The sequence below is a fragment of the Myxocyprinus asiaticus genome, chromosome 11 (genome assembly GCF_019703515.2).
Source record: "Myxocyprinus asiaticus isolate MX2 ecotype Aquarium Trade chromosome 11, UBuf_Myxa_2, whole genome shotgun sequence".
In the NCBI taxonomy this organism is placed as follows: Eukaryota; Metazoa; Chordata; class Actinopteri; order Cypriniformes; family Catostomidae; genus Myxocyprinus; species Myxocyprinus asiaticus.
The window spans coordinates 5698078-5721795 of NC_059354.1; the positions used below are offsets into that span (position 1 = coordinate 5698078).

A 23718-nucleotide genomic window follows, 5' to 3' on the forward strand; every position below is an offset into this window, starting at 1 on the left:
ATTAAAAGGAGGAATTATTTCATTCTGTGTTTCTTTTAATTACTGGAATGTCTTTACTAACTTGTTTGGTCACTTTTCTTGTCACATTGATGTCAAAAGAATGGTGCTGCTCCGAGTGGCGTCCCTACATACCTAGTCCTAGTTACCTAAATTCCTTATGCACATTCACAGCATAAATCATATAATAAAGCCAAATGACCATTGAACTATACTGAACTTTATGTGCATATGTTTCTAATGTTGACAACTTCTTAATAAATGAAACATAAATGTTTTAATCAATGTACATTTTCATAGGTTACTAATGTTGAATAAGAGATATTAAGCATTTATAACATGAGGTAAAAGGGCTCACTATGTGTCAGGTCTTGCATGGAAGTTGTTACCTTTATAAATCCTTAACAAAGGGAACATTAATGTAAAGTGTTACCCAACATTCATATTGAGAACCAAAAAAATAAATATAAATAAATAAATAGGAATATCTATCTATCTATCTATCTATCTATCTATCTATCTATCTATATATATATATATATATATATATATATTAGGTAGTTAATAATAGAAAATAGACATAGAAACAACACCTTGTGTCAGTACTTTATATATATATATATATATATATATCTGTAGTTACTCGATTAATTACAATTCTAGTAGTTTTGTACGAACATGCAGTGCCATTACTTACTGCCAGATGGCCAAGTTGAACAAGTAAAATGAGAACAAATTACTTGCTGTAAAGTCAAATTTCAAGAGACCAACAACACTTCAAGATTTTCATGATTCACAAATCATGATTAACAGTTTTAAAATCTTATCCCAAATGCCTAGAATATATATACTGTGTGTATACTGTATATATATATATACAGTATACTGGTGGCCAAATGTTTGGAATAATGTACAGATTTTGCTCTTATGGAACGAAACTGGTATTCTTCCAAACTTTTGGCCACCAGTGTATATACTGTGTGTGTGTGTGTGTGTGTGTGTGTGTGTGTGTGTGTGTGTGTATATATACACACTGGCAGCCAAAAGTTTGGAATAATGTAAAGATTTTGCTTTTCGTAAGGAAATTGGTACTTTAATTCACCAAAGTGGCATTCAACTGATCACAAAGTATAGTCAGAACATTACTGATGTAAAAAACAGCACCAAGACATAAAATAATCACAATAATTTTTGATCAAATCTTGACAGGCCCTATTTCCAGCAGCCATCACTCCAACACCTTATCCTTGAATAATCATGCTAAATTGCTAATTTGGTACTAGAAAATCACTTGCCATTATATTAAAAATAGCTGAAAGCTATTTTGATCGTTAAATGAAGCTTAACATTGTCTTTGTGTTTGTTTTTGAGTTGCCACAGTATGCAATAGACTGGCATGTCTTAAGGTCAATATTAGATCAAAAATGGAAAAAAGAAACAGCTTTCTCTAGAAACTCGTCAGTCAATCATTGTTTTGAGGAATGACAGCTATACAATGCTTGAAATTGCCAAAAAACTGAAGATTTCATACAAAGGTGTATACTACAGTCTTCAAACGCAAAGGACAACTGGCTCAAACAAGGACAGAAAGAGATGTGGAAGGCCAGATGTACACCTAAACAAGAGGATAAGTACACCAGAGTCTCTTGTTTGAGAAATAGATGCCTCACATGTCCTCAGCTGATAGCTTCATTGAATTCTACCTGCTCAACACCAGTTTCATGTACAACAGTAAAGAGAAGACTCAGGGGTGCAGGCCTTATGGGGAAAATTGCAAAGGAAAAGCCACTTTTGAAACAGAAAAACAAAAAGAAAAGGTTAGAGTGTGCAAAGAAACAGACTTTTTTTTTAACAGATAATTGGAAAAGAGTGTTATGGATCTTAACCCCATTGAGCTTTTGTGGGATCAGCTAGACTGTAAGGTGCGTGAGAAGTGGCCAACAAGACTGAAGTGGAAGTGGCCGACACATCTATGGCAAGTACTACAGGAAGCGTGGTGTGAAATGTCACCTGAGTATCTGGACAAACTGAAAGCTAGAATGTCAAGGATCTGCAAAGCTGTCATTGCTGCATGTGGAGGATTTTTTGATGAGAACTCTTTGAATGAGTTTAAGAAGTTCTTAACATAAAATTAAAATTGCAATAGTCATTTTTCACATTATTAATGTCCTGACTATACATTGTGATCAGTTGAATGCCACTTTGGTGAATAAAAGTACCAATTTCTTTCCATGAGAGCAAAATCTGTACATTATTCCAAACTTTTGGCTGCCAGTATATATATATATATATATATATATATATACAGTGGTGTGAAAAAGTGTTTGCCCCCTTCCTGATTTCTTATTTTTTTGCATGTTTGTCACACTTAAATGTTTCAGATCATCAAACAAGTTTAAATATTAGTCACACAAGTAAACACAAAATGCAGTTTTTAAATGAAGGTTGTTATTATTAAGGGAAAACAAAATCCAAACCTACATGGCCCTGTGTGAAAAAGTGTTTGCCCCACCTGTTAAAACATAACTTAACTGTGGTTTATCACACCTGAGTTCAATTTCTCTAGCCACACCCAGGCCTGATTACTGCCAAACCTGTTCTCAATCAAGAAATCACTTAAATAGGACCTGCCTGACAAAGTGAAGTAGACCAAAAGATCTTCAAAAGCTAGACATCATGCCGAGATCCAAAGAAATTCAGGAACAAATGAGAAAGAAAGTAATTGAGATCTATCGGTCTGGAAAAGGTTATAAAGCCATTTCTAAAGCTTTGGGACTCCAGAGAACCACAGTGAGAGCCATTAACCACAAATGGCGAAAACATGGAACAGTGGTGAACCTTCCCAGGAGTGGCCGGCCGACCAAAATTACCCCAAGAGCGCAGCGACGACTCATCCAAGAGGTCACAAAAGACCCCACAACAACATCCAAAGAACTGCAGGCCTCACTTGCCTCAGTTAAGGTCAGTGTTCATGACTCCACCATAAGAAAGAGACTGGGCAAAAATGGCCTGCATGGCAGAGTTCCAAGACGAAAACCACTGCTGAGCAAAAAGAACATTAAGGCTCATCTCATTTTTGCCAGAAAACATCTTGATGATCCCCAAAATGTTTGGGAAAATGCTCTGTGGACTGACGAGACAAAAGTTGAACTTTTTGGAAGGTGTGTGTCCCATTACATCTGGCGTAAAAGTAACACCGCATTTCAGAAAAAGAACATCATACCAACAGTAAAATATGGTGGTGGTAGTGTGATGGTCTGGGGCTGTTTTGCTGCTTCAGGACCTGGAAGACTTGCTGCGATAAATGGAACCATGAATTCTGCTGTCTACCAAAAAATCCTGAAGGAGAATGTCCGGCCATCTGTTCGTGACCTCAAGCTGAAGCGAACTTGGGTTCTGCAGCAGGACAATGATCCAAAATACACCAGCAAGTCCACCTCTGAATGGCTGAAGAAAAACAAAATGATGACTTTGGAGTGGCCTAGTCAAAGTCCTGACCTGAATCCTATTGAGATGCTGTGGCATGACCTTAAAAAGGCAGTTCATGCTCGAAAACCCTCCAATGTGGCTGAATTACAACAATTCTGCAAAGATGAGTGGGCCAAAATTCCTCCACAGCGCTGTAAAAGACTCATTGCAAGTTATCGCAAACGCTTGATTGCAGTTGTTACTGCTAAGGGTGGCCCAACCAGTTATTAGGTTTAGGGGGCAATCACCTTTTCACACAGGGCCATGTAGGTTTGGATTTTGTTTTCCCTTAATAAGAACAACCTTCATTTAAAAACTGCATTTTGTGTTTACTTGTGTTATCTTTGACTAATATTTAAACTTGTATGATGATCTGAAACATTTAAGTGTGACAAACATGCAAAAAAATAAGAAATCAGGAAGGGGGCAAACACTTTTTCACACCACTGTATATATATATATATATATACTGTTTATACACTCACTGGGCACTTTCTTATTAACATTATGGTCCTAATAAAGTGCCCGACATGGTCTGAGGCTATTGTCGCCCATTCGCCTCAAGGTTTGACATGCTCTTGTGCATTCTGAGATGCTATTCTGCTCACTACAATTGTACAGTGTAGTTTTCTGGGTCACCATAGCCTTTCTGTCAGTATTCTAGCCATTCTCTGTTGACCTCTTTCATCAACAAGGTGTTTCCATCTGCAGAACTGCCGCTATTTTATTTTTAGCATCATTGTGAGTAAACTTTGTGAAAACCCAGGAGATCAGCAGTTACAGAAATACTCAAACCAGATGGCAATACACCTCTAAAAAAGGGGTTCAATACAATGTTAAGCATGCTACTCACAGATTACACATGCCCTTAGGCATAACTGTTGACAGAACTGTTCAGATTGTTGAGGATACATGTTAAATGGTCAACCACACATCTGGTGAACACCCTCCTGAGCTCTCTGAAATACCAAGTTCTCTTTGGGACCAAAGGAAATATGATGTGAGATTAATGAAAGGTGCTGAACCGGTTGTGATCACTCAAAAAAAAAACACTTTTTGGCCATACAAAACATTCCATGGCCTATCACAAAGAAACAAGTGATGACTTTTTAGGTATGACGTCATATTGCAGGCAGCGGATACCTAATTATGCAGAAATAGAGGCTCCACTGTCTGCAATGATACATGGTAAAGGCCTGACAGCACATGACAAAGTAGTTTGGACTGAATTCGGACATGAAGCCTTCTCTTCTCTGAAGGTGGCTTTACAATCAGCACCCACATTGGGATTGCCTGGCATGACTAAGCCTTTTGTGCAGACTGTGGATGAAAAAGGAGGTTACATGACTTCTGTTCTGTCACAAGACCATGGGGGGAAATTAAGGCCAGCAGCTTATTTCTGATCTAAATTAGACACAGTGGCAGCTGACCTGCCCAAATGCCTTATAGCTGTTGCTGCTGTAGAAAAAGCAGTGCTTGCTTCCACAGATTTGGTGGATTATCAACATTTGACCCTATTGGTACTTTATGCAGTATTCATGCAGCTGGTGAACCACATGATGGTGTTGCTTCAATAACATCCATTTGCTCCCCCAGGCCAGACCTCAAGGATACACCACTCTCCAATGCTGAGTTGGAACAGTTTGTCTATGGTTAAATGCACAAGCAGATGCTCAGTTATGTTTCTGTTCTGCAAACTGACATACACACACCAAATGCAGATTTAATTGATAAATAGAGCAGAGCCACAACGGAGAAGAAAGCTGCCTGGAAGAACACTGACTGTTCAAAGCAAGGTATTTGGGTCGGTCCAAGCAGTAAACCATACCTGCCAAGTCATTTATTTCCACATTATGCCAAATTGACACACGGTGTAGACCATGTGACAAAATGAGGGATGTTGAGTGGAATAAATAGGTACTGGTTCACAAATAAATAGGTATTGGTTCACAAATGGGTTTTCCATTTATGCCCAAATAAATTTGCAATATGAGCCAGATTTAATGTAGGAAGATGGCAACAGATGCCTATGAGTGCACATCCACCACCTGAAAAGCCATTTGACCACCTTCAAATGGACTTTAATGAACTAAGTCTGCAAGAAGGCAAAAAGTATTGCCTGGTGATTGTAGACATGTTCTCCAAGTGGGATTCCCATCGACTCACACTGCTTAAACATGAAATTATGTTAAATAACCTTTTGGCCAAAACCGGAGGATTGTGTGTAACGCTAAACCTCACAGGAGATTCAAGTTTCACTCTGATATCAGACAATTCAGATAATATCACTAATGTGATAACAGCCCTAGAAAAAATTAGGGATGCATTTGGCCCATCTGAATCTGCAGGATTTAGCTTTAGTAGGTGGCTAATAGAAAACTTTGGGCCTTGGGGGCCATTAATAGCGCTATGATTGTGGTATTGTGGTTTCTGCACATGTGCCCTAGCCTGTGCTAGAGCAATGATAAATAGATGGGTAGGTGGAATAGCAGCTGGGCAATTTTCTCTTATACAATACCAACAGGTGAATAATGAGGATGTTGAAAAGGAAGAAGAATGGCAACTGCCATTTGCAGATGAACAGAATGAAAATAATGTATGACTTAGAGAACTATTGCTATGCTGAATGTTCCTTGCGGGGAGCTAGTCCAGAGGCGAGGGGTTGGACTATCAATAGGTGTCTATTGTCTTTACCCTGGTGAAAAATGTTAGAACGAACTGCTTGTTAAACATGAGGCATGCATGAAGGAGGGTAAGATTTTATTTACTCATGATGATATAAAATGAAACAAACCCCAAATGCTTGCTCAAATATGTTAGCAAAAAAAAAAAAAAAAAAAACAGCAAATGCTATTTAATTGTGATTAACATATTTAATCAGTGGGGGGAGTGTGAAGGAAATTATGATAGTTACGTATATTAGAACATTATTATTTATGAGTAACATACTTTAAGCTAGAAAATGCATTATAAGAGCAGCCCTATGAGTTGAAATGGATGACCAATCTGTTTTTTTTTTTAGGCAAAAGACAATATCTCATTGTTATAACAAACTTATGACAACTTGTTTGCTCAAGGATATACAATACATCCCTAACAAATATTTTGCTGAGTTCATATCACATGAGAAATCTGCTGAGGTCAAATCACATGTAACATGTTAACAACCTATAAAAGCCTGCCATGTGTGTGTGTTTGGGGAGAAGCCACAGGAGCTTTTCCTGCCGGCCGGGTGGTACAAATAAAGCACTGAGGAAAAGACTGCGCTGTGTCCTGTGTGTGTTTGGAACACTCTCACTTGTGTGAATTCCAGGTGGAGAATTTCCATGACAATGCACTTACAGCACTAAAGAATAAATTAACTGTGTGTTTTTATTTGTAATGGAACAGAAAGTTTAGCATGTTTGGTTTAATAAATGCAAGCTGCACATTTTAGAAGACTTAAGGTGACATCTCTGATTAAACACTTCAAAGTTCATACTGCAGTGTTCATAGAGATTAGTGAAATCATCTGGCAGTTTAACAGGTAGTTTAAATTAAACGGAATTTTTGAGAAAAATGGACTTCTGAGTTAAGAGGTTGAATGATGATTTCACAAATCTCTATAAACATTGCAGTATGAAGTTTGAAGCATTTAATCAGAGACGTCACCTTCATCTTCTAAAATGTGTAGTCTGGTCTGATCCTTACACAAAGTGATCATATGGTTTCAGAAGAGTTGGTATATAGCACAGGAGTCATATGTGGCTGGACAGTCGTGAGTTGTGGTCACTATGAACTGTTGTTGCATGGAAAATCTGTGTTGAGAGTCTTCAGAAATTCTCCTTAAATGTGTCCCTTGACAGAAACAATTACTTTAAGATTTTATAGGTCTGTTTTCTCTGTAAAACACCAGTATAGGAACGTTGAAATGAGTGCTGACCTGTATCTCTTCGCTGTGAGGGATAAACTGAGCCGAACAGAAGCAGTGACATGTTTATGGTTAGCTCTTGAGGAATGGACCATACCAAATAGCTCCCAAGGTGAGTTTAGTGTTGTTGGGAAATAAGATGGTCAGAGCAGTGAGTATGGAGGAGTGTTTAATAAGAAACATCTGTTCTCTGTCATTCTCCCCTTGTAGTCTCTCATGGCCATGTCCATCACTCCAGTCTAACATTACTGAGTGTGTTTATGAATGTTTTAATATGTTTATGCATTTCTGCTAAAAGGATGCAAAACTAGGCCTGAAACTTTTAAATTAATCAAATGGTTAAAATATAACAGATGGTTATTGAAGGAGGAGGCTAAAGTTTCATATGTTGAAAATCAACCTTAGGTGGTCAAATTAAATGTTTATAATAATAATAATAATAATAATAATAATAAAGATAATAATAATACTACTAATAATTATATATTATTATTATTATTATTATTATTATTATTATTATTATTGTTGTTGTTGTTGTTGTTGTTATTTGAGCTGTTTTGTTTTCAATTCATTTTATGTGTGGGTATGTATCATTCAATTCATGGGTGTAGATTTGGCTTGAAATTTGGGGGGTTGCAGCGTGAAGTATCTACATTTGAAGTATCCCCCACTGATCATGGTATAAATATTATGTGTGGGGTGGGTACCTCCCCCCATCCCCCCTGGAAACTATGCCCCTGATTCAATTAGATACTGGTACATTTAATAATAATAACGTATTATTATTATTATTATTATTATTATTATTATTATTATTATTATTATTATTATTATATTTAGCACCTTTCCAAAGCTCAAGGACAATTTACAATCAAAATTAAAACAGAAAATAAACAATGGGAATTTTTTTTTTATTTATTTACTTACTTAATAAAGGTTAATTAGTTTGGGATCAATTGGTTTGTCCTTACTAATGAACTTTTATTTAAATATTGTTTTTTATTTAATTTTATTTTCATTAACTTGAGTCCAAATTATGTTCCTTTTCAGATTTTAAAAATAATATTTGAAATTTCCTTGTACAGTACCTTCAGGGAAATCCTTTTAAGGGAGAATTGTTTATCTAACATATCTAAATGTTCTCACAAAAAAAAAAAAAAAAAAAAAAAAAAAAAAAAAAACATGAAATTTTTACCCCTAATAAAAAAGTAATGGGATACCAGAGTGTATCATATTTATGGAAAGTGCCACGTGTGTGTGTGTGTGTTTGTGTAAAATGTTGGGTTCACTTCCAACTGTTAATACATGCACAATGCATGATATATCCATACAAACCCTAAAAAGCTCCCAATTCTGAATTCCAAATTCCGGAAACTATAGTGAGAACGAACAAATCTTTAGGGTGTGTAATCCGTATGACCACATGGAAAAGAGCAATTTGGACTTTCTACTGAATATTTGTTTATTTCCTTGGGGAAAAAAAAATGACATAAGGGTTTGGAGAGACCAAAATATGAGTATATAATGACATAATTTTCATTTTGCAGTGTAAGCCTCTATCAGTCCATCTCTTAGGCAGATATTTTGTCGTGTTTGGTTCAGGGCAGAACTTCCAGAGAGTGTTTACTTTGTGTTTCCTGTGGGCGCTTTGTGTCCCTCGAGGTGCAGCCAGTGCATCAGGAACCTCTTCTTACTGGAACACACTCACAGATAAGACCCTCCACACATCTCATGTTTACAACACACAGCCGCATAATGTATACAACAAACTTTAAAGATAGAATACATCTGGTGAAATCACAGTTTTGGAGGATCATTGTACAGGCTCTATAGAAATCAAAGGAAAGAAAAGAAAAGAAAAGAAAAGAAAAGAAAAGAAAAGAAAAGAAAAGAAAAGAAAAAAGAATAGAAAAATAAATTATATTTGCATAAAGAAAATTAAGCCTATATTTTGGGTCATTAAGATTTTTTGCATTGTGACATATTATTAACTGCATATTTGACAATTTCAGTACCGTAACGCATCCAGACATTTTACTTTTACCATTCCTATTCTTTTCAATGGAGATTTTTAATAACACATCTGAATGTTTCACTTTTACTATTCCCATTGTTTTTAATGGTGATTTTATTACAGTAAAAATATGCTGTTGTACAAAGATTTTTTAAAACAGTGAAAATTAGAGGCTGTACCAAGGGAGTACCACTGTATACATTCGTCCTAAAAATGTATTTGTATAAATATGTAATTTTGTTTACGTTACAGCAATGAGAATATCATAATGACTATCTTTTTTGCATTGCTGCAATGCAGAGATAGGCATAACCATCATAAAAATAATTGTACAATGTAGAAAAATCTTAATTCTCTTAAAAGCTATGCTTCATTTTCTTTTCAAAATATAATTTCTTATGTGTTTCCTTTGATTTTGAAGTGCAACAGTTTGTAAAATATCACTAGTCTGTCATAAGTGAAATGTTGACATGGAGGACTGTCATTGGTTATATTAAAGACCCATCATGCACCAACAGGTGTTTTCTGTATTCAGAGCCTAACTCAAAATCCATACACAAACACAAACTCAAACACACACAGAAATGGCCATTCCACATGTTACAGGCAGATTATAGCCGGGCTCCCTCTCTCACTTCTCAGCAGATCCAAAAACACATATTTCTAACAGTAATATTTCTTTCAAAGTCTCTTATTATTGAGCCAAAGGCAGCAGGACTTGGTTTATGCTTTGTTGAAAGTCTGGTAGCCAATCAGTGTCACTGGTGCAGATGTTGAGGCACATGATGGGTTTATGTGGGAGCAGTTGTGTTATAGTATATAGGGGGCTGTAAAATACATACCTATATTATCAGAGGTGTTTCTGCCTCACCACCACACCCTGGTAGTACCCTAAATCATTTGGTCCTCTATGCAGCAGCTTTGCTTTCACATGTAGCTGCCCAGTTTGTCTAAACATGCGGACAGCCCACGTCTGTAGGTGTCGTCTGCACAACCCAGAGTTGACTGTTCTAGAGAGTTTCACAAAGCAATCTTAGCTCTTAGTGTGCATGTGTCAATAGGGTCCGTAGGTCAGAAGACATAAAAGCTAAACAAAATAAAAAAATAAAATAATAACAGAGTATACCAAGCATTCAGACTAGTGCGGTGCCCCGTAAAGGACAAGGAGGGGATTTTATTTATTCTTTTTTTTTTTTTTTTCTGAAACAGTTTTGCGTTCTCTCATGTATAGGGGAGGCCATTTAGGGCAAAACCATTGAAACACTTGCACATCCACACATGAAACACTTGTGCTTACAAATGATATACATAATGTTACATAGAACATCCTTGCACAAATATATAATGCCTGTGCATATAAAATAGCACCTACACTTATGTTCTACACTTTCAGGAACTGGATGCTCATATGCGAGTGCATATGCGTGAGCACGAGAGCAAGAACATTTTCAGTGTGACCAGGAGACATTTCATTGTAACAGGAAGTAGTTTAAGTGTTACAGGAAGTCACATTGTCTTTCATGATAACATACAAACATATAAAGTGTAAATACTGGTGGATACAATAGAAATCTTTACATTCTACATACAAATTAGTGTAAACTTAAAGGGAAAGTTCACCCAAATTGAAAATTCTCTTATAATTTATTCACCCTCATGCCATCCCAGATGTGTATGACTTTCTTTCTTCAGCAGAACACAAATGAAGATTTTTAGAAAAATATCTCAGCTCTGTAGGTCCACACAATGCAAGTGAATGGTGATCACACCTTTGTAGCTCCAAAAATCACATGAATGAAACATATTGTAGAAGTAATCCATAAGACTCCAGTGGTTAAATCCATGTCTGCAGAAGTGATATAACATGTGTGGGTGAGAAACAGATCAAAATGTAAGTAATTTTGTATTCGAAATCTCCACTTTCACTGTAGCATCAATAATAATAAAATGTTTTTTTTTTTTTTTTTTTTTTTTTTTTTGCGGGTCCTTGGCTTGTGGGGGCTCTAGGAGGTTGCCTACCTTTGCCTACAGCTAAGTCCGCCCCTGCCTATAGACAACTCTTGTCCTCTGAAGAACCTACTCATCACTTTGTCTTTTGGAATTGCACCCCTCAACAGCAAGTGGATTGTTTCTTCTCACTGTTTGTGCTATGACCATAGAGCCTATCCTTGGAAAACTTCAGTGTTTGATATTGTATCTGTCTGTCTGTCTGTCAAACATTAAGGCTTTTTAAACTTTCAGAAAAGGAGCCAATATCAAACTTTCATTTTCTCATGTTGAAGCTGATGTTCTTTTGATGTTTCCTTTATGATCCAACAATTAAAAAGAGCCATATGGAACTGGTTTATTAATATATACCTAGTGTATATAAAAGAAGCCCAAGGTGAAAATGTTACATAACCAATGAAAAACATATATGCTGTTCACAGGCTGTAATGGGAAAACAGACAGCAGTGGAGCACATATCAAATTTTTTCTGTGTTCAGTGTTCAGTCCTCCCCCTTCAACTGCTGTAACCCTGCGACCAATGAGGACTCTCTCAGCTTGTGATGTTAGGATCCATGCCAACAAGTTCCATGCTGACAGAGGAAACACGTTAAGAGCTGATCAGACTCATGACAGAGAGTCTGGAGGTATACTCAACACTGTTTCCAGCTGAACTCCTGTGAATGACAGACACACAGCAGACACACACTGATCTCTCCACTGTCCAGCACAGCTGTTTGGGTGAGTTTGCTCAGACTCTATGTCTTCAGGTTAATGTATAAATACTTTCCGTTACCTATTTGAACTCGTAATATCCTTAATACAGACATTCAGGCAGTCCAGACCAAGCTGATATAACCACACTTTGAGTTTATCAGTATGACAATTTATTTGGTAACACTTTACATGAATGTTCCATTTGTTAAGTAATGTACCCTAATGTAAAATGGACACATATGAAGCATTTATTAAGGAGTTGCCATTAACATTACATTAGAAACATATGTACATAAAGTTCAGCATAGTATATAATTTAAGTATGAAAAATGTGTATTTATCAAGTAATTATAACATGTAAGTTCAAATGCACACATTTTGGCAAGTATTGCATGAAAATCACTTTTTATTTATGTTGTATTAACTGTATAGCAATGATTTATAATGCATTTGTATTGACTATTTAGTCAATAATGAACCCCTTAATTAAACCGTAACAAAGAAAACAATAATAAAAAGTGTTACCATTAATTTGATACTTTAAAGTTGGGCATAACTTTAACTTTAAGAAATGTTTTCATTTTGAGTTAACATGAGTTCTATGTACAATGTATTTAAAAAAAAGTTGGTTAGGTTTTAAATGCAAAATGAAGGCAAAAGGTATTTGGACACTGTCTAGTTGTCAGATGTTAGTGTAACATGTCCACAGTCAATGTGATGAACTGCACCTGTGGTTCCTCTGCTAGGACACGTTTGTGAACTTGAGGGGAACTGTCTTCATACATCTACTAAAAATGACTACCATACCAGTGGATTAAAAGTCACTGTGCAATAATGACTCAGTGCTAGAATAATTGTTTTGTAGATGACACTTGTGTTGATAGTTTAATGCAATGGCATTTTAAGAGTGACTTCAGTATTTGGGACCACTGAAAATATTTTATTGTTTATGATGAAAACTTGAAATATAATGATATTCAGACACATAAGAAGCATTTCAAGTGGCCACATTTGACATAATGCCACACTCTTTTGCATATAATTATGCATAATAGACGTAAACGTAACGTTTATTCCAGTCTGATCTCTTTGATCCAAATGCTGTGGTCATATTCCCAGAAAAGAAAAAGTGTCCTACTGATTACATGATATAAACAATTCTCATGATGATAAATACATTTTATAATGCACTTGTATTATATTTAGTTGTGTCTTTTTTCCTGCAAATATGACTGGCCTGATCAAAGTTTTTTTGTTTTTTTGTTACAAGAGAGGTTGCCCTCCCTCCCTCTGTACCTTGCAGATGTGTTAGATTCAGTGCTTTAATGCTCAAATGCAGGTTAGATGCTCTTGTTTTTGTGTTATATTATGATTTTAGAGCCGGTGTGAACGGAAACAGTGACAGGCTCTTTTTTGTCTTATCTGTATTTGTTCAGAATGCTGTGTGTGCATGAATAAGCACAATTGATTCCTCTTGTTTTGTGCGCAGAAATCTATACAAAGTGTTTGTGCAGCTGGCTAAAATTATGTTTAACGAGATATCTCATGGCCAGTGTGTGTTTTCTGACTGAATAAAGCCCTTTTTTTCTTGTCCTTTTTTTTATTTTTTATTTTTTTTCAATTGATCAAAATTGATTTTATGTCAATTTACCTGTGGTAGAACTACAGAATCAAAACCAAAGAACTCTGAAATAAAGGAACCCAGAAGCTACATATACAGATCAATCTCGTTTCACATGTTAGATGTTAAAGTTCATAACAGTACAATAAAAAAGACATATGGGTAACCAGGAGAAAGCCCATTGTCTCAGCACATTTGCTCAGAAACATATGTAAGCATTGCTTAGGATTGGGGTTTGGGTCAGGGGGTAGAGTTAATAAAATATGCAATTACTTCCTGGTTCCCACAGAACCAGAAGCTGCATCTTTTAGGCTGCTCGCACGATGTGCTCTCAGTAACGACGCAGGAAAAGGTAAACACAGGCATCAAACGGTCCCCTGCACCTTGGGGACAAGTCGACTGCCCAAAATTAGGGACTAGCTGACCCAGCCGCACCCTCTTCTCTTTTTTCTTCCCAAAAGGAACGAAATCGTTCAGCTGGGGGCCATATAAGGGGAGGACAACATGGAGACCACACCCCGCCCGGGGGGTGGGGGGGTATTTGAGTGGAAATACATCACAAGGTCTTATCGAACCTTTTCGGCAGTGACACATGTGGAGAAGTCCCGTGGTAGGTCCTAACCGAGAGGGGGAGGATTTCTACAAACACGGTGACCAGGGGCAGAGACACCTCTGCCCAAGGAAGACGCGGTTTACCAACAGGGAAACTTTTTTTGCGGAAGATACATCACACGAGGTTATGTATGGGCAACCAGCGCATGTGGAGCACCTACCCCAGTACAGGGCCTAGTTAGCACATGTACTGGGGTGGCAGCGAGTTTCTCCGTAAACTCGCCTGCCACAGGGCTAAGGAGGAAGGACATTCAGGGTCCACAACTTCGTGAACACGACTGGGGGTAAAAAAACGCACATCTTCACCTCAGGGGAGGGGAGAGGCGCTATGCGCAAGTGGTACACCCGGCCAGCTGTCCCAGAACTTACCTGTTCATACCTGACAACACACAGGACGAGACCGGCTCAACCCGGAGATTATAGAATCTTGCAAAGGTGTTGGGTGTTGTCCAGCCCGCTGCTCTGCAGATGTCTGCTAAAGAGGCACCATTGGTCAGAGCCCAGGTGGCCGCCACACTCCTAGTAGAGTGGGCTTGTAGCCCCAAGGGGGGCATCACGTCCTGGGCGTGATATGCCATAGCGATGGCGTCAATGACCCAGTGGGTGATCCTCTGTTTGGAGACAGCGCTCCCTTTCCGCTGTCCGCCAAAGCAGACAAAGAGCTGCTCAGAGCATTTAGAGCTCTGTGTGTGATCCAAATAGATGTGCAAAGCACGCATCGGACACAGCAACGATAAGGCTGGGTCTGCCTCCTCCCGGGGCAGCTTCACTTGCAGGTTCATCACCTGATCCCTAAACGGGGTCGTGGGAACCTTGGGCACATAGGCACATTTCGCTGACAGAGAATGCCTGCAGATCCCCTACCCTCTTGATGGAGGTGAGTGCCGTCAGGAGGGCAGTCTTCAAAGAGAGTGCCTTTAGCTCAGCTGACTCTAGGGGCTCAAATGGAGCTCCCTGTAGGACCCGAAGGACCACGGAGAGGTCCTGCGAGGGGATGAGAGGCAATCTAGCGGGATTTAACCTTCTTGCGCCTCTCAGGAACCTGATGATCAAGTCGTGCTTCCCTAAATACTTACCGTCTACTGCTTCATGATGTGCCGATATAGCGGCTACATACACCTTCAAGGTGGAGGGGGACACCTGCCCCTCCAGCTTCTCCTGCAGGAAGGAAAGCACTGATCTGACTGTGCATCTCTGGGGGTCTTCATGTTGGGAAGAACACCACTTAGCAAACAGACATCACTTCAAGGCATACAGGTGCCTCATAGAGGGAGCCCTGGCCTGAGTGATAGTGTCTACCACCGCCGGTGGTAGGCCACTTAGGTCTTCTGCATCCCGTCCAAGGGCCAGACATGGAGATTCCAGAGGTCTGGTCACGGGTGCCAGATGGTGCCCCGTCCCTGAGTAATAAGGTCCTACCTCAGGGAAATTCACTCGTGAGGTCTGAGAACCAGGTCTGGGTAGGCCAGAAGGGCGCTACTAGGATGAACTGCTCATTGTCCTCCTTGACCTTGCACAACGTCTGTGCAAGTAGGCTCATTGGAAGGAATGCATACTTGCATAAACCCAGGGGCCAGCTGTGTGCCATTGCATCTGTGCCAAGGGGAGCCTTGGTCAGGGAATACCAGAGCAGGCAGTGGGAGGATTCCCGGGAAGCGAACAGGTCCACCTGTGCTTGACCGAATCGACTCCAGATTAGCTGGACCACCTGAGGTTACACTGCCTCGGCGGTTGATGTATGCTACCATTCCGTCCGGACCAACACGTGCTTACCCTGGATCAACGGCAATAGCCTCCGCAGGGCGAGCAACACTGCCAGCAACTCGAGGCAGTTGATGTGCCAATGCAGACGTGGCCCTGTCCAGGGACCGGCGGCTGCATGCCCATTGCACACAGCACCCCAGCCACGTTTGGAGACGTCCGTCATAACCACGACATGCCTAAAGACCTGCTCTAGGGGAACCCCTGCCCGTAGAAATACTAGGACCATCCAAGGGTTGAACAGATGGCGGCAGACCGACGTGATGTCGCCATGCCCATGCCCATGCCCATCTCAGGACTCGAGTCTGAAGCCAGTGCTGAAGCGGTCTCATATGCATCGACCACCGTCGAGGAAGCCATATGCCCCAGGAGAGACCATGCTGTGACCTTAGCCGCCCAGTCGGCTCCTGCAGCTCCTGCATCGATCTCGGGTCAGAACTACCCTTGTGCAGTTCTCTGAGCGCCTCGGCTTGATGCACTTGCAGGAGAGCCTTGGCGTGCAGGGCGGAGGCGGCCTGTCCAGCGGCACTCTAGGCCTTAGTTGCCAGTGATGACGTAAACCTACAGGCCTTGGATGGGAGTCTCAGACAGCTCCGCCAGGTGGTGGCGCTCTGCGGGCACAGGTGCACCGCAATCGCCTTATCCACCTTGAGAATCGCCGATTACCCCCTCGCAGCCCCACCATCGAGGGTAGTGAGAGTGGAGAAGCTCAGAGACCGGATCCGGGCAGTAAAAGGTGCCTGCCACAATCATGTGAGCTCATCATGCACTTCCGGGAAGAAAGGTACGGGGGCGGGGCGCGGCCATGAGCAGCGATCGGAGCCCCGGAACCAATCATCGAGCCATGAGGGTTCAGGGGGGAGCGGAGGATTCCACTCCAGCCTGACACTCGCAGTCGCCCAGGCAAGCATGGCCGTCAGCTGCGCATGGTGTCAGACTGAACCAGCCCGCTCTCCGATGCTGTAATCGAAAGCTCATCCGCTTCGCAAGCCGCAAATGAGATTGTGAATTCACTCTGAGATGAGCCGGCGGTCCCACTGCAGAACTCGCTGGGGCAAACGAGCATGCTGGGGAATGGGAGGTCTGCGGGGGGTTTCTCAGCAGAGTGGCTCCGATTGAAATCCCCAAATCGCTCCCAGTGCTAACCGATGCAGCCTCAAACCTGTAGGTAAAAGGACTGTGGCGGGGAGCCGCTGGGGTGGCTTTCCCTGGGGAAAGCCGTGGCCTCAACGTTGCCATAATCATGCTCTCGCAGTGAGAACATGACCCGTCTGCAAACACCGTCCCCACGTGGGCAGCGCCCAGCACGTGAGGCAGCGATCGTGGCCGTGGAAAGCGGAGAGGTAACGATCGCAACCAGGAAATATACACAAATGGAAAGGCATCTTTAAAAAGACGCTCTCCATGAGTGCCACTCTTTTAGAAGGGAAATATACTCTTTTAGAAGAAGAATATACTCTTTTAGGCTGCTGAAGCGCCCAGGGGTGTTCTCTGCACTCAACCGGTGCAAGAGGGGGAGAAGCCGCTGTAATGCGCTGTAAATCCAACAGCTTTTGTAGAGGTGAATGGATCGGTGGAGGAATTCAGCTCACTGAAACACAACCGCTCGGCTCCAAAGAAAAAATCTGAATGAGTGGTTGCATTCCAGCTCCTTTTATACCCGTATATCCGGGGGAGTGGTATGCAAATTCCACTCGCCAATTCCCATCGGCCTTTTCTCAAAGATCAGAGGTGTTTTGGGGATCCCAAGAGCGAACCCTAGTGTCACTACATCGACACAACGTTGAGTGAGTGACAGAAGGGGAATCATAGACATCATCAATAAACAAATTTAAACAAATTACATTACTGAACACAGTTCAGATTAAAGGTACAGGATTTAGGATTAAAATGCAGATTTTGTAATCATTTACTCACCCTAATGTTATTCCAAACTCATATGACTTTCTCTTTTCTGTGGCACACAAAAGGAGATGTTATGTCTCACTTACCATTGACTTTCATTGCATCTTTTCTTTCTTCCATATAATGAAATTAAATGGTAACTGAGTCGTTGTTCTGCCTAACACCTCCTTTGTGTTCCACGGAAGAAAGTCATACAGGTTTGGAGCAACAAGTGGGTGAGTAAATGATTACAGAATTTTAATTTTTGGGTAATTAAACCCTTTTAATCAGTGAAAACAGGTAAAAAGTGAATTCAGTTAATATTACCAACAGATAGAAAAGAATATTATATTAATCAAATTAGAAGTTTTTGAATCTCAGATCATGGGCCCTGTTTTAAGAGCGTTAAGTGGGCAAAGTCAATGGCCATAGCCATGAAGTTTTGGTATTTTTGTGCAAGCATGCGATAAGTCTAGGTGCAAGTGGGTTTGGCGAAATTGCATGCGCAAAGAGCTAATAGGCTGGTTCAAGTGCAATTTAATTCTGAGGTTCTTCTCTGGTTATTCACCATCTGCGTCCTATTATAGAGTCCATTCCCTGTCAAGCACCAGCGATATAAAAAAAGACAGCACATTCATAAGAAGTTGGTAGAGAAGTTGGTATTTTGTGCATTAACTGCGTCCTTGTTGAATGTCTGGCATATTTATATGATAGTAACACGCTGCTTTTATATGCATGGAAAATGTGATTCTCGTCAGGATTAGGATGTATGCTCCATTAAATTATTGGGAATGTAATTATTACAAATCATTTTCATCAACAGACACACAAATCATGGCTAGTATTAACAGTGATTGCATCGGCCTTCTGGATTTAAATTTATTTATTTATTTATTTTTATTATTCACTTCTTCACTTCTACCAGTCAATTTTGCTTTAAATTATTGAAACACAAAAAACTTAAACCAAAAGTATTTCTAAATGCAGATTAGGCCTACACTTCAAACTAAACAAAATAATAAATAATAATAAAAATAACAAAGTGGTCAAAAAAATAAAATAAATAAATAAATTGATGTAATTGAGCTTGAAATGTGTTTACCTTTTCCTGTGGCAATAATTTTCATTTTTTGGTGAACTATACCTTTAAAAATCACTCTACGACAACAGGTAGAAAAATGGCAATACAAATTAGATCCTAAATACAATTGTAAACATAAACATAATAATAAATGCAAAATAAACCATGACCTTTTGAAAGTTTTACACAAATCTCATACATTTTTGTTTAAAAAAACATCTACAACAGAGATTGTCATGAATTGAATGTTCCAATATATTTTCAGAGTTTGGATATGGACTTCCACCTGTTGGTGGAATCTTCAAACTACAAATGTAGCATCTGAACTTAGACTTTGCACTGACATAGGTCTAAAACATCTTAGTGCATTGACCTATTTCTCAGTAAAGTAGTAAACTGCGCTTTGCGCCATTTTGCATTAACATTCAATACACCCACAGTTTGCGTGCATACACCCACAGATAGCGCAAACACTCCCACCCACGCCCACCTGCTCTTTGCTCTGGCAAGAAAATTGGCCGTAATATTAGTGGTCCCATGAAAACTGGATAAGGCATTGCACACAGTAGTGTGCTATGTCCAGCACAGTCACAAAAATAGAGCCCAAGGTTTTATGAAAGATTCTCCTGCCTTAAAGTTTTTCCCTCATAGACTGCAGATAATATCATTAATATGTGTTTGTTGAATCAGGTCATTATTGACTCTGAGCCATTCTAAACAGTATCAGCTCAACACACAAGCACACACAGAGAGGGTGAATATGTACTGTGTAGTGTTAAACTGATAAAGCTCTGCCTTTGGTTCTTTTCATGTTATCAGTGCTCATACAGACACACAGAAACAAAAACATACGCCTGACTGTAGCCACACTGATAATACACCATTATTTCTAAAGAATGGCATGGTCTTCACATGCAAATAAACGTCACCATATATGGTGCTATATTTTACCAGTATATTGTTTGCATAAGCAGGAACTTATATTTTGTAGCTCCTTTCACAGCAATTATAGCTTCTTGTCTTTTGTAGCATCAGATTCACATATTGTTAAGGTGTGAGTTTAGCCCATTAGACTTGTCCAGGTTGTTTAGGTTTGAAGGGCATTTGTGCACTGTATTTTGTTGCCTTGTGCCTTGTGCTGGCATTTGTTTTGCTGAAAGATGAATTTTCTCACAAACCTCAGTTGTTTTAGCTGACGAAAGAGGGTCTCTAGCAGTGTTTTCCTTTTAGCACCCTATTTCAAGGGCATAGATTTGGCATGAACATTGGGGTGATTGCAGCGTGAAGCATTTACATGTTTCCATTGATCATGCTATAAATAATGGGGGGTTGTACTTGCTTGTTTTGATTTGGTATATTCAATCTTTCACCTATTTCTATATTATGTCCTGTCCAGTCCCAGCAAGCAGGGCTGGATTATGGCAACATGATCCCACAGGTAATCTGTGTGTAAATTCTGTTAGTTCTTTTTTTTTTTTACCCAAATTCGGACCTAAAATACTACATTTTGGACAAGCACCAGCATGTGGCGAATTTTTGGCCTAGATAATAGAAAATCACCTGCGTTGTGCCTGTGTAGTCACATTCCTTTTGCGTTCCCTCGCAATAAGTTTTGGGTTCCCTCACATTAGTTTTACGTGTCCTCGCAATAGTTTTGTGTTCCCTCGCAATAAGTTTTACGTTCCCTCGCAATAAGTTTTGCATGTCCTCGCAATAGTTTTGTCAAGTAATTTTTATTTGTATAGTGCCTTTCACAACACACATCGTTTCAAAGCAGCTTTACAGAAGATCATGCATTAACAGAAAATGAAACTGTAATATCTATAATGTCTTAGAGTCATCATTGTGTAGTTTGATAAAGTACGATTGTGAATTGTGTTTAAAAATAAGTAATTAAATAATAATTGTATTTATAACCCCAGTGAGCAAGCGGAAGGCGACTGTGGCAAGGAACACAAAACTCCATAAGATGTTGGTTAATGGAGAAAAAATAACCTTGGGAGAAACCAGGCTCACTGTGGGGGCCAGTTCCCCTCTAGCTAACATCATGAATATAATGCCAATATTACTTATGTATAGTGCAAGTCATGGTTTAAAATTATTAAACTAAGTAAGTGTTAAGGGTCAGTGTTTAAACAAAGATTTTGTATGAACTGTAAGATTAATGACTAATGTCTTTAAAGTTCATCCTGGATTAACTGCAGAAGTTCACATAGATGCAATTGTCCTTGTTAGTTGGCTTTTGAAGGGTTTTGTTGGCAATTAATTGATAGTCTATGTATTCCATTTCAAGAGTGTAGTCCATCATTAGACCGAGGTGATGTAGGCAGAGATCAGTTAGGTGCATCACATTTGAACCTGGCTGGTAATTTCGGTGAGGTCTATCCTAAATCCAAGGTTCAGGCTATGGCATATGAAGTATCCCATGTCTTATGGTTGGAGTGTCACATCTAGATGTGTTCATGTTCATGTTTTGTGTTTATGTCTTTTATTTTGAAAAGTAGTTCCATGTAGTTTTATTTCCTATTTCCCTGCCATGTCATGTGATTTCCTGTTTCTATGTCAAGTCATGTGATTTATCCTGTTTCCCTCATGTTCATGTGTCTTGTTCCTATTGGTTCATAGTCTTGTTATTAGTTCTGTTATGTCATTGGTTCATGGTCATTGTCTTGATATCTTGTTTATAGTTCTGTCTGTCAACTGGTTGATGTTTCCCATGTCCATGTACTTAAGCCTCATGTTTTCCATTGTGTCTTGGTCAGGTATTGTTAATGTTATCGTTGGTTGGTTGGTTTGTTTGTCAAGTCAAGTCAAGTCAAGTCAAGTCAAGTCAAGTCCATGTTTCTGTTCATGGTTTTTGGTTTTCACGTTTATGAATAAACTGCACTTGGGTCCTTCACATCGTCTTCGTCTGCCTGTCATTGCCAGCCAATGCTACATGGAGTTGGCATCAGTTCATCCTCTGAAGTCCAACGTAATAGACTGAAGTGATGTTTGGCTGGCACCGGCTGCTATTAGTCATCATCACTCAGTGACACGTAGCAGTGGAGTCCAACACAAAGCAGGAATGGAGCTGGATCCAGCTGGTTCTGGTGACCTCAGGATAGGAGTCCTGAGGTTGAAACAGGGAAACAAACAGAATAATATTAGCATAGATGCCATTAAATTTATTGCAGAGTTATAGATCACGATCAATGTTTCTGGTTTCTGGTTCCAACAGACCTAACTAAAGCAGCCTAATTGTGAGTTGAAGGATAAATTAGGTGTATGCCTGGCTAAATAGATGAGTCTTTAGTCTAGACTTAAAGTGAGTGTGTCTGCATCTCGAACAGTGTAAGGGAGACTATTCCATAGTTTAGGAGCCAAATATGAAAAGAATCTACCTCCTTTTGTGGATTTTGATATTCTAGGAACTATTAACAGCCAGAATTTTGTGATCGTAATGAACCTGATGGAATATAGCATGGTAGAAGGTCACTTAAGTACTGCGGAGCTAGACCATTCAAAGCTTTGTACGTAGTTAACAGAATTTTTCAATTAATATGAAATTTAACAGTTAGCCAATGTAACAACGATAAAATGGGGCAAATATGATCATATTTCTTGGTTCTAGTCAGCACTCTGGCTGCTGCATTTTGAACCAATTGAAGTTTATTTATTGATCTTGCTGGACATCCTCTCAGTAATGCATTACAATAATCTACTCTTGAGGTCTTGAATGCATGAATTAGTTTTTTGGCACCAGCAACAGGGAGCATGTTGTAATTTAGCAATATTTCTGAGGTGGAAGAATGCTATTCTACAAACACTGGTAATTAGATTTTCAAAGGAAAGATTAGTATAAAATATAACACCTAAGTTCTTCGCTGTTGAAGATGATGTAACAGTACATTCATTGAGACTCAAATTATATTTTAGCGGCTTATTTTTAGAGGTTTTTGGTCCAATAATTAGTACCTCTGTTTTGTCAGAAATGAGAAGAAGGAAATTTCTGGCCGTCCAAACTTTTATTTCATTGATACACTTTGGAGAATTGTGAAATCTCATCAGGTTTTGAAGAAATATAAAGTTGGGTATCATCAGCATAACAGTGGAAACTTATTCCACGATTCCTGATGATATCTCCCAGGAGAAGCATATACAAGGAGAAAAGCAGAGGCCCTAAAAGCACTCCATACTTTACTTTTGTTTGGTTTGACAATTCCTCATTTACATAGACAAAGTGGTAGCGGTCTGCTAAACAGGACCTAAACCATGCTAATGCAACTCCACAAATGCCAACATAGTTCTCTAGCCTATTCAAGAGAATGTCGTGATATATAGTGTTGAATGCAGCACTAAGATGTAAAAGCAATAGAAGTGAAATGCAGCCGCGATCAGATGATAAGAGCAAGTAATTTGTAACTCTGATAAGTGCAGTCTCTGTACTGTGATGAGGCCTAAATGCTGACTGAAATTGTTCATATATACTATTTCTCTGTAGAAATAAACATATTTGGGAGGATACTACCTTTTCTAGAATTTTCTAGATTTGAAATCAGTCTATAATTAGCCAGTTCTCCAGGATCAAGTTGTGGCTTCTTAATAAGCAGTTTGATAACTGCCATTTTAAAGTTTCTTGGGACATGTCCTAAGGATATCGAGGAGTTAATAATGTTAATACGAAG

At 39.4% G+C, this 23718-nt stretch overlaps 1 protein-coding gene across 2 annotated transcripts in view; it reads left to right on the forward strand.

The window, feature by feature from the left end:
* The first annotated feature begins 11956 nt into the window (after window positions 1-11956).
* Window positions 11957-23718, forward strand: part of LOC127448055 (myosin light chain kinase, smooth muscle-like) — a 157581-nt gene continuing 145819 nt past the window's right edge. Inside the window, exon 1 of one of the 2 annotated variants that reach the window (XM_051710312.1) lies at window positions 11957-12116. The gene's annotated coding sequence lies outside the window, so the exon portion shown is untranslated. The remainder of the gene's footprint in view (window positions 12117-23718) is intronic. The other variant, XM_051710313.1, reaches the window with a different exon arrangement.